We start from the raw sequence: 9,506 nt of genomic DNA on the forward strand, positions 1-9,506 counted from the left end.
CACTGCGCCTCCAGGGAAGCCCTCTCCATTCCTTTTGCCCTATGTTCTCAAAACAAAAGGCGACTGCAGGTAAATGCACTGCAAGTCTGTGGACAGTGCTTTGGAATGCTGGTAAGATTTGAGCAGCAAAGTGCTTAGGTAAAAGAAAAAGACACATTTTTAAATTTGTCAGATCCTTCCTCTCAGATAACATAAATAGCAATAGAGTCTTGCCCACTACTTAGTATCTATTTTCTTGCCTTTCAATTCATGGTTCCAAAAGTACTAGAAAATTAGTGTGCTGTTCACAACAATTGCACGTGTGGCTTAAGAATATTTAAAAATAGTAAGCAAAGATCTTTGAACAAGCTACTATGAGACATTTTGTTTTGGTTTTTTTTTAAATAGATCTTTATTGGTGTAAGATCTTACCTTAATTTTTAATGTAAAAGAGTCCTCAATGCCTCGTGCCAAAAATAAACATTCCAAATTGGATAGTTTTAAAAAATAAATAAAAATAGTAAGCAATTTTTATTACTCTAATTTTTATACATGTAGTTCTAGATGTATCATGCTTGAAGTGTGATACCAATTCTTTCTTTCTTTCTTTCTGGCCGCATTGGGTCTTAGTTGCTGCGCGTGGGCTTTCTCTAGTTGCGGGGGGGGGGGGGGGGCGGGGCGGGGGGCTGCTCTTCATTGCGGTGCGCGCGCTTCTTATTGCGGTGGTTTCTCTTGTGGAGCACAGGCTCTAGGTGCGCGGGCTGAGAGCGCAGGCTCAGTAGTTGTGGTGCACTGGCTTAGTTGCTCTGCGGCACGTGGGATCTTCCCGGACCAGGACACGAACCCATGCCCCTTGCATTGGCAGGTGGATTCTTAACCACTGTGCCACCAGGGAAGTCCCAATACCAATTCTTTACACTGGGAATTAAGTGGTTATTGAATGCAAAAATTGTAATTATTTTTATAAAAATATTTAATGGCTTAAATTTTTAAAAATTAAAGTAACTACAAAAGGGACTTCCCTGGTGGTCCAGGGGTTAAGACTCCACGCTCCCAGTGAAGGGGGCCCAGGTTCAATCCCTGGTTAGGGCACGAAGATACCACATGCCGCAGGGCATGGCCAAAAAAAAAAAATTTTTTTTTAAAAAGGGGGGAAAATAAAGTAACTGCAAAAATCACAGCTTTACAATATTTTGGATTTTGCCTTTTTAAAGATATATTTGTCAGGGTAAGAGGATAGAACATTTATTTTAACAATTTGCTAGCTTCAGTTTTTATAGCTTTTAAATATTTAAATATATAAACATAGTTAAAATGTAAATTAAATATTTAGACAAATATTTAATTTGTCCCAGGCCTGGTTCCAAAAAAAAAAAATGTCTGCCTTCCTGATGAATTTCTTGCATTCTTGAGACAGGGAGATAAAGGTGTGTGCTTTCATGGCAGTTGTAGCATTCTAAAACATCCCCCAGCAGGGACTGTTGTGATGTGCTGTGGTTACCATCGGTAGGTTCCAGGAAAATCCTCTTCCCTGTCCCAAGAACTGGAACCTTCTACTCCAGCAGGGAGGAGTTCTTAAAATGGAGGGTGTTTGCCTAAACTGTGAGCCAGTTCTCCAAGAATTCTTCTCCAGGAGTAGATCAGCTACCCAGAGAGTGTGTGCCTCCATTCCCTGGTCAAAATATATTGGATTAAGAGAAGCTGCACCAATAGCCGAGCAGATTGTCTCTCCTGGAATTTGAATTGGGCCTGAGAACACCCAGTGGGGCTCTATATGGGTGGCTAGATGGCAGGCATCACACTCGGGAGGAGCGGGGCAGCCCCTTACTGTGCAGACCGGGGAGCAGAGAAAGCCAGTCTGCAGTGAGAAAAGAATTCGACATAAGCACAAAAAGGAGCTGAAATGAGAGACTCCTGGCGGCCTTCTGGTTCTTTCCTGAGGTCTGGCTATACTCCTTCCCTGGGGTTTTGTGAAACACTATACCCTTATAATTCTCCTTTTTTGCTTAATCGAATTTCAGTTGGCTCCTGTGACTTATGAGCAAAGTGTCGTAAATAATACAACCATTCTGTGTGTCTGTGTGTTTTCAAAACAGAAAGGCATAAATAAAAGGTTTTCTCTTTGGGTGGTTTGGAAGCAAAAATCAGATCACAGAAAATAACCGCCGCACAGGCCTCCCTCCAGCCTTCAATTTCAGACACAACTGAGCAGCCTGGACCAAACCAATGACAAAGGTATCCTTCCAGGACAGTGAAGGGCCTCTGATACTTGCGGCTAAACTCCTAATTCCTGGACAACTTGGTGCAAATAATTGTGTGGGCCTCCAGGGGGAGCTCAAGTCCACTCTCTCTGTTTCCCCTCTACTTACTCCCGCCCTCCTGCTCAGGAAAGGAAAATTCCTAAGACTTTCAGAAAGGAGGGATCCTATTGGCTATTGGGCTAGTGGCCTTTTTCTGCGTGCATGGGCGTGTCCATTTCTTGTTGCTGAAGTGGAAATGGGACTGGGGTCCGCCTCATTCTGGATACTGTCTCTGCCTGACTCAGGAAGGTACCTCCCCAACTGTTTTTTGATTGTTGATAGACCAACAACATATACAAGCCACTACCAAGTGTATCTATGAGAATGCATTTGTCTGCAAGTACCAGAAACTTGACCCAAACTGTCTTAAACTGTCATATATTGGTTGAAGCCCAGAGGTGGGGCAGACCACAGGTGTCCTATGACCGACAGGAATATGTATTAGGGATTCCAAGCCCACAGGTCGCTGCACCTGGCCTCTGCCTTGATGCTCTTCAAAACAGTCATCTAAGGTACAGAAAGACCATCTATAATTTGCTCTTTGCCCCCAGGTTTTTCCTCTTAATGGGCAGAAAATGTTTAAAGCATTGCAGTGTAGTAGGCTGGTCTTTTACTCAAATTGGTCTCCTGCGAAGTCTTCTGTCTCTGCCGGTGCTTTCTCTTGGGTTGGAGATTTTAGCTTTTCTAGTCCTGGAAGGCTCCAAATTATAGGACATCCAGTAAACTTGGATTGCAAGACACTCTCAGCAAAACCATACTACACCTGCTTTAAAACAGGCTGCCTCAGCCTAAAACTTATCTCTCTCATAGGACCAACATGAAGACTAACACATGCCAACATCCTGATTTTTTCCTACCATTTCCCATTCTTGATATTCTACAGTCTTGATAGGCCCATAGTTTGTGTTTCAGACACCATAACAACTTCAGGATCACCAGCTTCCCAGGAATTCACTGCTCTCTACCCCATTTCTTCTGCTCAAACCTACATCTAATGACCTTCACAGTATTCATGTCTATATACAGCTCTTTTTCTTCATCCTTTGCCCGGATGCTCCAGCTACCTTTCTGCCCTTCAGCCTCCCTGCTCCAGTTTCAGACAACTCTCCCATATAAAACCTGCATCCCTCATGAGAACCTGCTGTATAAAAAAATAAATAAAATAAAATTCAAAAATTAAAAAAATAAATAAGTAAAACAGAAAAAAAAATAATAAAACCTACATCCCTCTTTAAATTTTACCAAGAGATTATCAAAGTTTTCATTGTATAATTGAGTAATCTGTATTAACTGCACAAGCCCCTCTTCTATCCTGTGTGCTTGGAAATATCCCAGATCTCTGCATGCAAGAACATAGATGCATTAATCATAAAAGGAAAAGAAAAAGATAAATTTGACTTGATTGAAATTAAAACCTGCTAATCAAAAGACACTATTAAGAAAGTGAAGAAACTTCCTTGGTGGCACAGTGATTAAGACTCTGTGCTCCCAAAGTAGGGGTCCCGGTTTCGATCCCTGGTCGGGGAACTAGATCCCGCATGTATGCTGCAACGAAGGAGCCCGCCTACCACAACTAAGACCCAGTACAACCAAATAAATAAATATACTTTTTTAAATTAGCAAAATTAAAAAAAAAAAAGAAAGTGAAAAGACAAGCCACAGACTGGAAGAAAATATCTGCAGTACAAATATTTGATAAAGGATCCATATATATAATTATCATATATATATATCCATAATGGATCCATATATATATATAAGTATGTATAAATATATAATTCTTATAAATCAATAAGATAAAGACAGTTTTTTTTTAAATGGGCAAAATACTTGAAGCACTTAGAAAAGAAGATATTCAAATGGCTAGTGAGAATGTAAAAAAATATGTTCAACATCATTAACCATTAGGGAAGTGCAAATTAAAAGCAAAAGGAAAGATTATTATACACTTCCTAGAATGGCTAAATTTAACTGACTAATAATACCACTTGTTAGCTAAGATGTGAAGCAACTGGAACTCTCTCGCACACTGCTGGTGGGAGTGTAAAATACTACAAGCACTTTGGAAAGCTGTTTGGCAGTTCCTAATAAACTTAAGTGTACACTTACCCTACGACCCAGCAATTCCATTCCTAGTTATATACCCAAGACTGAAAAAGGTTTGTAAAGGAATGGTCATAGTAGCTTTACTTATATTAGGCCCAAACTGGAAACAACCCAAATGTCCATCAACTGAAGAATGGACCAACGAATTGTGGTATATTCATACAGTGGAGTACTTCTCAGCAATGAAAAACATACTGCTGATATATAAAGTGACATGGATGAATCTCGAAAACATGTTTAGCCAAAGAAGCCACACGCAATAGATACTGCAAAACAGTATACATATACTATAATAATAGGCAAAACTAATTTCTGGTGATAGAAACCAGAGTAGTGACTTCAGTAAAAACTGGAAAAAGGCACCAGGGAACTTTCTGGAGTGATGGAAATGCCCTATATCTTGATCTAGGTGATGATCACACAAGTGTATACATTTGTAAAAAATAATTGATTCCATTAAGATTTGTGCATTTTCCTTAATGTAAATAATATCTCAAAATAAAATGCCTTTTAAAAAGTGAGGTATATTTCATATGTACTGTTATGGAACAATGCTCAAGATATGGTGCTAAATAAATAAAACCAGGTGCAGAACAATGTTTTGATTTCTTTTTCTAGAAAAGGATTATGCATATGCATGTATATAAGAATGAAATATCTCTAGAAGGACCATATCAGAAGTTGCCTCTGAGAACAGAAAAAAATTATAGTCAGGAAGTTTTATTTATCTGTGTTTTCCTTTTATACCTTTTGAATTTTGTATTATCCATTTAAATATTTTTAACATTTTAATTATGTTAAGTGCAAAAGCAGAACATAAAATTATATATACAGTGAGACTGTAAAAATGCATTTAAAAAAAGGAAATGAAATATCAAATGTAAAAGTGCTTGTTGGAATTGCAGTTATTTAAAAATCTTCCTTCTACTTTACTGTATTTTCTACATTTTCCATAAATATTTTACCTTTGTAATCTGAAAAGATAATTATTTTATTTTTTTTAAAATTTATTTATTTATTTTTGGCTGCCTTCCATCTTCATTGCAGTGGCTTCTCTTGTTGCGGAGCACGGGCTCCAGTAGTTGTGGCACGTGGGCTCAGTAGTTGTGGCTCACGGGCTCTAAAGCACAGGCTCTGTCGTTGTGGCACACTGGCTTAGTTGCTCCGCGGCACGTGGGATCTTCAAGACCAGGGATCGAACCTGTGTCCCCTGCATTGGCAGGTAGATTCTTAACCACTGTGCCACCAGGGAAGCCCCAAGGTCATTATTTTAAAAAGAGAAAATGAAAACACTCAAGAAAAGGATAAAATGTGAATGCTGGTTTTTTTTGTTGTTCAAAAAAAGTAAGTGGCCTGGGAGGGATACATTAGGAGTTTGGGATTAACAGATATACACTACTATGTCTAAAATAGATAAACAACAAGGACCTACTGTATAGCACAGGGAACTATATTCAATATCTTGTAATAACCTATAAGGGAAAAGAATCTGAAAAAGAATATATATATGTATATATTATATATGACTGATCACTTTGCTGTACACCTGAAACTAGCACAACATTGTAAATAACTATACTTCAATTTAAAAAAAAACAAACAACTAAGTGGTCAGATTTCCCCATCAGAGCCTGGGGAATGCCAGGCCCAGAGCGGGGGCCTGGACCAGAGGGGTTGGGTGGGGGCAAGCTGTCACCCTGCACAAAGTGGTGGCTTGTCTGCCAAAACCAGGGCTCCCAAGGCAAAGTAGGGACTTGTGGCAGATCTCACTTATCCTGAGTGGCGAGGACACAGAACAAGGCCCATTCTAACCCAGCTGTGAGCAGCCTAGCATGGATACAGGAAACTGTCTGAACACAGCCTTGAGAGTGAATATGAATACTTTCCATGTTGACTCCTCAAAGCATTATTGTCCCTACTCCATTGTCTATATATTTACAGGCTCATAAGAAACTTGGGAGAATATCTTTAAAGTCCTTAATCCTGGATTTCAGCCCTCTTTTCTTAACCCTTGGCCTCATTGTACTTTCTGGGGTACACTCTGCCCCAGTTCAGCCCTCAGCTAGGATGCCACAGCTGAAGCCACACTAACCCCACCTCCAGCAGAGCCCTGGACTCCCCCAGCTTCAGGAGCCACCTTGTGGAAGCTTGAGAGTCTGTTCTCAAAGACGTCATGGGATGTCATCTTTGGGATGTCACATGCAGTGGATTTATATTAAAAGAAACTAGTCACACTGGGGCAGGGAGATTACATATTGTCTCCGTTTTCTCTGCTATCATTAAATATATATATATATAGAATGTGATGCTATAAAGGGTCTCTGAACACAAAATTAGAATGTTGTTTCTTCCTCCTAAGTTCTCCTGTGCCCTCTAAAGGGGTTCAGGGAACATGTCTGTTAAGGCACTAGCCACACATAAAGATAAGCAAGTCCCAAGGAATTCACAGCCCAACCAAGGGGAAGAGAGAGAGGGAAGATGGGAGAGACTGAGCCGCAGAACACAATTTCTTATAATTCCAGTGAGTCATGACAAAAGCAGTAAGGGAGATGATCCTTTTACGTTCCTTGAGGAATGAGCAAGTGGAGGATTTCATTTGGGCTGGTGAGATTTTTTTCAAGCTGAGAAAGAAAGTGGAGGGAACTGCAAAGAAGAACTAGGGAGTGGAGTAGGGACAGTGGGAATAGGAGGGCAGTCATTCCTTCTCCCTCACACCAGACAGAGAAACTGTCATACACTTTCAAAGGATATAATCATCACCCTTTAGTAGCTTTCTACAGTAGCTTTTGAAAAATTAATTTCAATACCCTCTAGCCAGTACAGAACCCTTGTAAGAAGGAAATAGATGGGAAAGCTGAGGTCCAGAGCTGCTAAAGTCATTTGATGTTAAGTCAATTTGATATTAAGTCACTCCAGCCTTAAGAGAGGGACACCCTTATCTCACCATAGGAGCTGAAGGGGAATTTGGTTCATTCTTCAAAATGGAAAATCATTAATGTTTCTTCTGACAATATACAAGAATTATAAACGATTTTTTCAAGCAATACATTAAAACAGGACTTCATAAATTTACTCCCAGGAGATAAATGTCATCAACAGATCTTTTTGGATTTGGGCTAAGCAGGTTCTTGACTATATGCAACAGAAAGGGACTCTGGGTACCTTACATGGAAAAGGAACTTATTAGGAGGACGTTATATAGTTCACAGCACCAGAAGGAAAGCAAATTCAGAAAGATGGGCAAGAATGAAGGGGAACTAGGCAACCAGGAACCCAGCCAAGGTCAGGATCCTGGACAGTCTAGTTAGGATGCCACTTCTGCTGCCAGAGGACATGGGACGGCTGCCATCACTGCCCCTGAGACTCTGGATGGCACAGCCACTACCGGCAGCCAACTAAGTTCTAAAACGTTCCTGCTTCTGGATTCTAAATCCAATTGGCCAAGTTAAGGACACACACTTTCACTCTGGCTGCCAAAAGCCTGGAGAGTGAGCGTGTCTACCTTGGGGCACAACTCTGCTGTCACCCAGTCCCATGCAATGTTGAGTCTCTCAAGAAACGGAGTGAATCAGATGGCCGAGGGCAAATAAATGGCAAATATTCATGACGTGTATTCATTCAGCTTTTCTGTTTGTGTATAAGTTGGATTTTATTATACACACTAATTGTCAAGTAGATTTTTGTTTTGGTTTTGGTTTCTTTAGGACGGTATATCTTTTCATGCCAATACAATAAATTCCCCCCTAAATTTCTGTACAGTATTTATTGTATAGATATTGTCAGTATTAATTTAATCAAGTTTCACTCAATGGACATTTATTTTTATTCTTTACTATTAAAAACCACACAACTGAGAACATCCTTGACCAACTGGCACTCGTCCTAGTAGTCCCTCAGGATAAATTGCCAAAAGTGCAATTGCTGAGCAAATGGCATATAAAATTTTATCTGTCGCCATATTGACCTGAAGAAACATTATCCTTTTACACCTTCACTAAAACTTATGAGAAAGTCCAAAAGGGATTGTCTCTTTCACTGATCTGATTCTAATCTACATGTTAAAAGGAACCATGCCCCAAGTAGCGTTTAAAGTAGGAGAGGGAAATGGAAGCGGAACTTTCTGTGCAGATTTCTCGGTGGCTCTAGCTACGTGGAACGCCAGGGAATCAGGTGGGGCGCACTTCCTGGCGGCGATTCGCGCTTGGGGCACCTGGGCCTTGAACGGCTGTCCCTAGACGTGCCAGTCAGCTTCCCTCCCCGCTCGGCCAAGATAACCTACCCGGGGTACTCGCAGTGTAAATAAATAAATAAACAATACGAAGCCCAGGATGCGAGCGCCGAGACTCCTGCTCGGGGTCTATGGGTCGGAGCCAGCCTTCTCCGGTCATCGCGGGCCTAGCCCCGCTAAGGCCGACCCCGCCAGCCTGCCGCCCCCCGGGCTTTCCCAAACGCGGTGAGGACCCCTGGAGGAGAGCAGGGAGAGAGGCAGCAAGAAATGACACCCTGGGACCGGGATCGTATAGGACGCCGGGGACGCTGAAGCCCTCGTTGCTCCGTTCCTGCCCGCCAGTTCGGCTTGGGGACCAGAGCCCAGGACCCAGAGCCAGTAAACCCGGCATCCGCTGCCGTTTTCGAAAGGCAGCCCGGCACGCCCGGTCTGTGGCTTGAGGAGGCTCCCGGCCGCCTAAAGCAGCCAGCGGGTCCCATGGTGTAATGGTTAGCACTCTGGACTTTGAATCCAGCGATCCGAGTTCAAATCTCGGTGGGACCTCTCGGAACCTTTTGGTTGTACAATTCCTGTTTTGGAGGTCCCTGGAGGCAGTGGCCATCTCAGGCTGTGCCGGCACCCCCCCGTGACCTACCTGACCGCGATTTAGGGTCCCTCCCTCTTTCTCAAGATGCTTTCATTTCAGAACTTGCCTGAAGGTCGCGGTGCGCATGCGCGAGACTCGGGGCGGAAAAGTAAGCGTCTGTGGGAGCTGGAGCGTGACTTTAGCTTGCCGGGGACGGCCGAAGGCGCCCGAGGGATCCCGAGGATCCCGCTTTGGGCGGGGAACAGTGGCAGCCTTCTGGTCTAGGAAACGCCACCGCCACCTCCACCCCCACCACCGCCCCGCAAGC

The 9,506-nt window shown here is 42.4% G+C and overlaps 1 non-coding gene across 1 annotated transcript; it reads left to right on the forward strand.

Annotated features, from left to right (window-relative positions):
• Window positions 1-9,084: 9,084 nt before the first annotated feature.
• TRNAQ-UUG (transfer RNA glutamine (anticodon UUG)) lies at window positions 9,085-9,156 on the forward strand. Its single transcript has one exon. It is a non-coding gene; the product is annotated as a tRNA-Gln (tRNA).
• Window positions 9,157-9,506: the final 350 nt, after the last annotated feature.

Source organism: Balaenoptera acutorostrata, chromosome 20 (genome assembly GCF_949987535.1).
Source record: "Balaenoptera acutorostrata chromosome 20, mBalAcu1.1, whole genome shotgun sequence".
In the NCBI taxonomy this organism is placed as follows: Eukaryota; Metazoa; Chordata; class Mammalia; order Artiodactyla; family Balaenopteridae; genus Balaenoptera; species Balaenoptera acutorostrata.